The sequence below is a fragment of the Mastigoproctus giganteus genome, chromosome 2 (assembly GCF_048544385.1).
Source record: "Mastigoproctus giganteus isolate SK-2022 chromosome 2, ASM4854438v1, whole genome shotgun sequence".
NCBI classification, from domain to species: domain Eukaryota; kingdom Metazoa; phylum Arthropoda; class Arachnida; order Uropygi; family Thelyphonidae; genus Mastigoproctus; species Mastigoproctus giganteus.
Genome location: NC_143576.1, coordinates 203,794,187 through 203,800,583, shown reverse-complemented (window position 1 = coordinate 203,800,583; position 6,397 = coordinate 203,794,187). Strand labels below are relative to the sequence as shown.

The 6,397-nt window shown below is 38.5% G+C and overlaps 1 non-coding gene across 1 annotated transcript; it reads right to left on the bottom strand.

Moving 5' to 3' along the window:
- Positions 1–212: 212 nt before the first annotated feature.
- Positions 213–286, bottom strand: TRNAT-AGU (transfer RNA threonine (anticodon AGU)). Its single transcript has one exon. It is a non-coding gene; the product is annotated as a tRNA-Thr (tRNA).
- Between the last annotated feature and the right edge of the window lie 6,111 nt (positions 287–6,397).

The window sequence follows — 6,397 nt, the reverse complement described above, 5'->3', positions numbered from 1 at the left end:
AACAATTTTTTTATCATGTCCATTGTTAATCTGAGACCTCGGCTGAAGAAATGTGTGGATGCTTCTATTTCACTCGCAATTCCTTGCTGAAGAAACCACCAAGATACGATTAATGGTTGGAAAAGGAAATGCCATGATTATCGTATTAAACAAATACGTTTCGAGATACCTAAAAAAATTGTAGAAAGATATAGCAGTTTATGAAACTTCGTAGGCACCGGTGGGATTCGAACCCACGATCTCCTGTTTACTAGACAGGCGCTTTAACCAACTAAGCCACGGCGCCACTTGAGGGAAAGGAGCTTTACTTTGTATATATCGTGAATTATTTTTAGCTGTTAAATATACATACGGTCCGTTCGTCCTAAAATATTGATATCCTTGAATGATTGCTTGGGGATTATTGAAATTAAGGAAGATTCAATATAAGGATTATTCAAAGGAAACAGACTTTAGAATTAGAATAGCGGATACACAAGGATCGAATGACCCTAGAACCCGATGTGTAAACATAAGTGTCGGATACTTGATGATGGAGGCAGTAACAGTGGCTGTAGTTTTGTGCTATGAACAACATGGATTTGTCCAAATGTACTCAGCTTACTGAGATTCATTTTTTGTACACAGGCAAACAGCCACTGTGCTAAGGTATTCCAGCACTTCTCACACACACCTAGACGCACTCTAACCCTGGATCCAGCGGTACAGGTAGGAAGTGTTGGAATATCTTACCAACAACCTTGACTTATCGCCCTGCCACTGCCAGATATTCGTCCCCTGAAGATGGAGTTCAAAGGTCATCGCACCCACTCGGACTACGAGATGAAGGAGACTCTCACAAACTGGTTTCTCCAACGGCCAGCGGAGCTTTATAATGAAGATTGGTGACACGATGAAGCGGAGGGCGTACTTTTAACCAGGTGCCTCTGAATTGCGTATTCCAAAAGTCTGATTCATCTGAACAACGCACATATAATTCTTTCTGTTAAAGAGAGAACCTAGAAAAGATATCTTAAAATAGTTTTGAAGGTAGACAAGAGTTAAAATATCCTTAAAATACTTTAAAATAATATTAAAATAGTTTTTAAAATACTTTCAAGTATTAAATGTTCTTTATTACTTAGCTAAGAAAAAATAAAATTTATTTTGCAGTATTCGAATTCGTTTATAAACTTATAATTCAAGAGAAGTTTTCTTGAATGATAAAAACTAAATTTAAAACTATAAACCGTTCAGTAGCAGCGTTAAGATATTTTGTCAGCTACTCAGTTAAAAGGAGAAAAAAAAAGAATTCAAAAGCAAATAGATTTATCCAAAACAAACACTCCCAGCCATCCCTTATTAATCATCATTACGTATTCACCATTGTTCCAGTGAAAAAGAATCTAAGGCAATATTCTTTTCCAAATAATATTTCTTTGCAGTAGTTCTTCACTTTGACTCATCTATAAAGAGTTCTGTACGCGAAAAGGGAGTTCTCCTCCCCCCAACCACATCCAATAAAAATGACGAACGTCGCTCGTATTACTTCTATCTAAGGAATTCAATAAAATGCTCTTTCTTTTCTCTCTCTCTTTTTTTTTTCAAAGATTTCTTTGGAGTTATAAAATAACGTTGTGGCAATAGATTCTCTTATGGGAGGATTCAGCTCGAGTGAATACAGCATTGAATGTTTGCTCTTTCATCACACAGATCCTTGTTAAATGTCACAAAATCAACGAGAGAAAGAGATTTCAGTGACTGTGGACCGAAGACGCAATATATCTTAATTTCCTTTCTCGCAAGAAGCCATCACAGGTAAATAACGTATGTCGTGGAACAAATCATTAACATTCGTAAAAATACCTTCGAAGCGTAAAACATTCATTAGTGGAACTGGCAACAAAAATTCAAATTACTTTTAATAAAAGAGTGATTTGAATTATTGACTGTGTCGACTATTTCGCATTTTTAAAGAAAAATAAAGCTACTTAGCTCTCTTCTGTTTGTTTCTATTGATCGCACAATCTTTGTATTTAGCAATGTTTGCTTCTTTTATCTTCCTTTACGTGATATAAATCATTGCTTAGACATTTCAAGCTTTTTGGCTAATGACATCGAATATATGAATATTTGGCAGTTGCTGAGTTTTTTCGTATTACGTTTTGTTCCATTGAAAATCCTGGGCCCACCACCTGAGGTAACTGACGAATATACAATAAAATAGACAAGGTGATCTGTTCATAACAAAACCTTTGTTTTCTTTCCTCTTGGTTTCGGCTTTGGTATGGTATTTCAAATAGGTGACGTGTTCAAACAGATCCGTTTGTACCGATTCCTCTTTTAACTGTTAAAGAACCACCATAGATTGGTCAAGGAAATAGCGATATACGGTGGAAATATCCTCGGTCTACAAGAACAAAAAAATCAGGTTATGGTGTAAGTCTTCTTCGACAAAGGGGGTCTTTGGTTGTTAAACTCTAAACAACCTAGATGGCAGCATTAATTCGGTACGGTATGATGAAGCATCGAACAGCCAGTGCATCAAGAGCAAGATGATGAGACAACTGACAAGAAGGATAATCTTGTTTTAGGATAAAGCAATTCCACACTTTTCTAGCTCGAATAATTTTTCGAAAGATGCACTGAGAGATATCTAAACATCTTGTGTACAGTTCATATTTGTCACCATTATGATTTTCAAGCTTTTGGTCAGCTGAACAATTGTTCCATCAAAAGCCTAAACTTTTTCCAATTTTTGAAAAGTAATTTTTTTTAAATGCCTTTGAACGTGTTTTTATTGAACAAACCTAATATTTCTAATCTTTGCCAAACAAGAGAACATTAACAATGATTCTGAAGCAAAATATTTGTTCTGAGCAACTATGGAAGCATTTAAAATGATTCTAAAGAGATGACAATACCAATCGAAACTAGTGCCTTTATAATATATTTAACGAAATACGAACATTGCAAAAAAAGTTAAAAATATTAAAAGGCTTTATCAGGAAAAGCAAATTTCGCAATATCGTGAATATTCTCCAAGCACAAGAGATAATAAATATGTCTGCTTTATACCAGTTTCCGCATTCTGTCAATTAATCATTAGAAGCCAGAAGTGGGACTTTTATTAGTAGACCGAGTCACTTCAAAGATCAAACCCAACGAGGACAGCTCCTATTCAGTTATAGAACTTCAACCGGCTATATTAAAAGCTCGGGAAAATCATCACCAACCTAATTTTATTCGCCTCTCCCTCGACCGTGAGTAGATAAAACTTTTCATATTCCTTAGAAAGTCCTCTGGAAAAATATTCCCTCCCATTTTAATGAAAGAAATCGTTAAAACGTAAAAAAAAATGGAAAAAAATTAACAAAAAAGTTTTCATATTAAAATACCAAAGAAAAAATTTTCTTCCGTGTTTTTTTTTCCATTTTTTATTCCATGAGGTACACGACAACACCTGAAAGGTGTAATTGAGAATTTTTCAGAGCGTAACTCAAGATGACACTTTCATTATCTTTCTTCACAACCCTCTGTCGAGAATGAGGACAATTTTTAGATGAGGTCAGAGAATGCAGCTCCAGAATGATGCTGAGAGATTTCCTCCTTTAATTGGAAACGTGTGTTTTTGGACCTTAAAAGGAAGATAATACTCACTCCTGCTAATGAATTTCTAACGTGTACCAGCCGAGATTAAATTTTGTCTGATTGCACTTCATTCTGAGGACGAAAACACACAATCCGCCTAGAAGATAAAAAGTCCTCTTGAAACACGTGTCACAAAAAATAGTGTGAACAAAAGAGCGGAATAAAACCTGAAAGAAAACAGAAAAAATTTGGAATGGAAAAAGTCAGTAAAAATGATCAAAGAGTATGTTTAACGATTTAATTATTCATACAGAGGGCAGCAGTGTTCGAAGTAATTCAAAAGCTCTTCGGGACAGCAATAACCAAAAAATTGGAAGAAATGGATAATGGACAGCACTCCAAGAATAGTGAGATAAAGATAATATTGATAATCTACCGGATGGCACAAGAAGTCCATCAAGGGTCAACTCGGACTTTTCTGTAGGGATTAGCCTGTCTTAAAGATAAAATGCATTGTCGTAACCCAAGGACTGTACGCATTCCAGTGTCCGTGATCTGTCGCTTAAAAGTACGATGGATAAGTTGAGAAACAGTCCTAAAACGAATGTTTGACTCAGTGGATGTGCAATTGATCGTGAAGATGGAAAACAAGCAACCGTGAGGATTTGATAATATGGACTCGGTTTTGGAGTTCGTGTTTCTGTTAAATATGAGGGAACGTCTGAAAATTTTTGAACTTGCAACTGCAATGTAAAAGGTAGTTGATCAATTCATGCTTGTCCATATAGGTATTTAAACTGAGTTTGCTGAAAACTCAACTGGCAGTTTGGTTATTTTAGTTTTAATTGAAATTCTTGAAATTGAATCCAGTCAAGTTAGGCAACACAAGTTTGGAATTTAAAAATAGATTTCACACCAAGTTTCAAGGTTTACCATCGCGAGCGAGTTGGTCGATCTCTGGAGATAGTTGCATGACAGTTGCTTACTACTCCTGTAAATTAAGATATTTCATCCCGATATATAAGAAACCAATCATCGATTACATGCAATTTATGGAAACCATAAATACTGAGTGTCACTGAATTATGACCACGTACCTAATACTGCATTGGGCAACCGTTCGCACGTATAACAGCCACTATTCACTTAGGCATCGACTCCTCGAGCCATGCTACAGCATGCTGCCTGCAAGGCTTTTCACAGTACCCGAATAGATGACAATTGCATGTCCATACGTCTCGCAATCCGTTCCAAACATCTCACAGGTATTCACTTGGATTGAGGTTGGATGAATTTCGGGGCCAGTCAAAATGGATAATATCTTCAGTGTGTTCCTCGAATCACTCGTGCACAATGCGGGCCCGATGACAGGCGCATTGTCGTCTTGGAGGATCCCGTTTCTGTCCCGAAAAGATGCAACATGGCAAGGTGAAAAGATGCAACATGACCATGTGCACTAGGGCCCCTAGTGCACATGGTCTCCTAAGCGCTGCAGGTAGACCTCACGAGTTAAACGTTGGTCCATGCGCACTAGGGGTCCTAGTTCTTGCTAGCAAATCATTCCTCATATTAAGAAACCACTGCCGCCTGCCTGGACAGTGGGCACCATGCGCGATGGATCCATGGATTCGTGTTGCTTGTGCCACACACAAAAGCGTCCTTCGGGATGTTGTACCAAGTAATTGCAATCATCCGACCAGCACACGCTTTTCCAGTCCTCGAGTGTCCAACCAGCGTGTTGTTGACAACTCAGCATTCGCCGTCGACGATGATCAATAGTAACGAGAGCGTGTCTCTTGGGTCGTCTACTGTGGAACCTATACGTGCAAGTGTGCAGCGCATCGTCATTTGGGATATTGTTCTTGCAATCCCCATATTGTATTGAGATGTCAGCTATCACACAGTGACCCGCCGTTTAGCCCATACAACTGCACCCTTCGCCATCCGCGAACATCCACCTTGAGTAATCATTTACAGTTCTGTCGGCGGGAAGTGGTTTGACCCGTTCGACACCATTCTTTGTACACCTTAGCCACAGTGAGCTGTGAGCAACCGATAAGGTGCCGTTTCCAATATGGAAGCAACCGACGCACGGGCTTCCACAATTATGCCCTTTTGAAACTCCATGATATCTTTTCCCATAACTGCTACTTTATCACCTTGAATTGCTTCAGTGATCAATAAGTGTATTTATGAATTATCGTCTTAAATGCCTCGATCCCCTCCCCATTTTAATTTCTCGTTTTTTATTTGCTTCTTTTTCTCTTATTTTTTTCTACTCTCTGTCCACGCCGTTTTATTTACAATTCAGATATTCAATAAATGCATGAATTATGGTGTATTTTTGCGCTCGCTTTCACGAGACAGCAAGTGCGCACCAAGGGATACCTCTGTCTCTTTCTCTCTATCGTAATTTAGAAAGCGAGAAACGAATACTAAAAAAAAAAAAGGTGCAAATGATTTCTGGGTCCCTGAAGCAAACAAGACAAAGGGACTGTACAGAAGAAACCGTATTGATTTCTGAGTCGCATACCATTACGGATTCGTGTTTAGAAGCAGGAAGTGTATACGTAGCGCTCGCGCTTCTGGAGGGACACAGCTGTGACAGGAATGTGTTTCGAAGGGAGAAACTCCAGGTTTTTGACTGCCCCGGGAAAGTTAGTGAGGAGAGGGACACGTCGCGAATATAATGACTCCCCAGCGAGACTTAAATCGAAAAATATCGATATTCTTGAGAAGACCGAAATCTTGGGAAAAGAAGCGGACACCTGGTTCCAGGCATGATCGTTAACCAAAGAAATAAGCGACTGAACGGCTCCCGTGTACC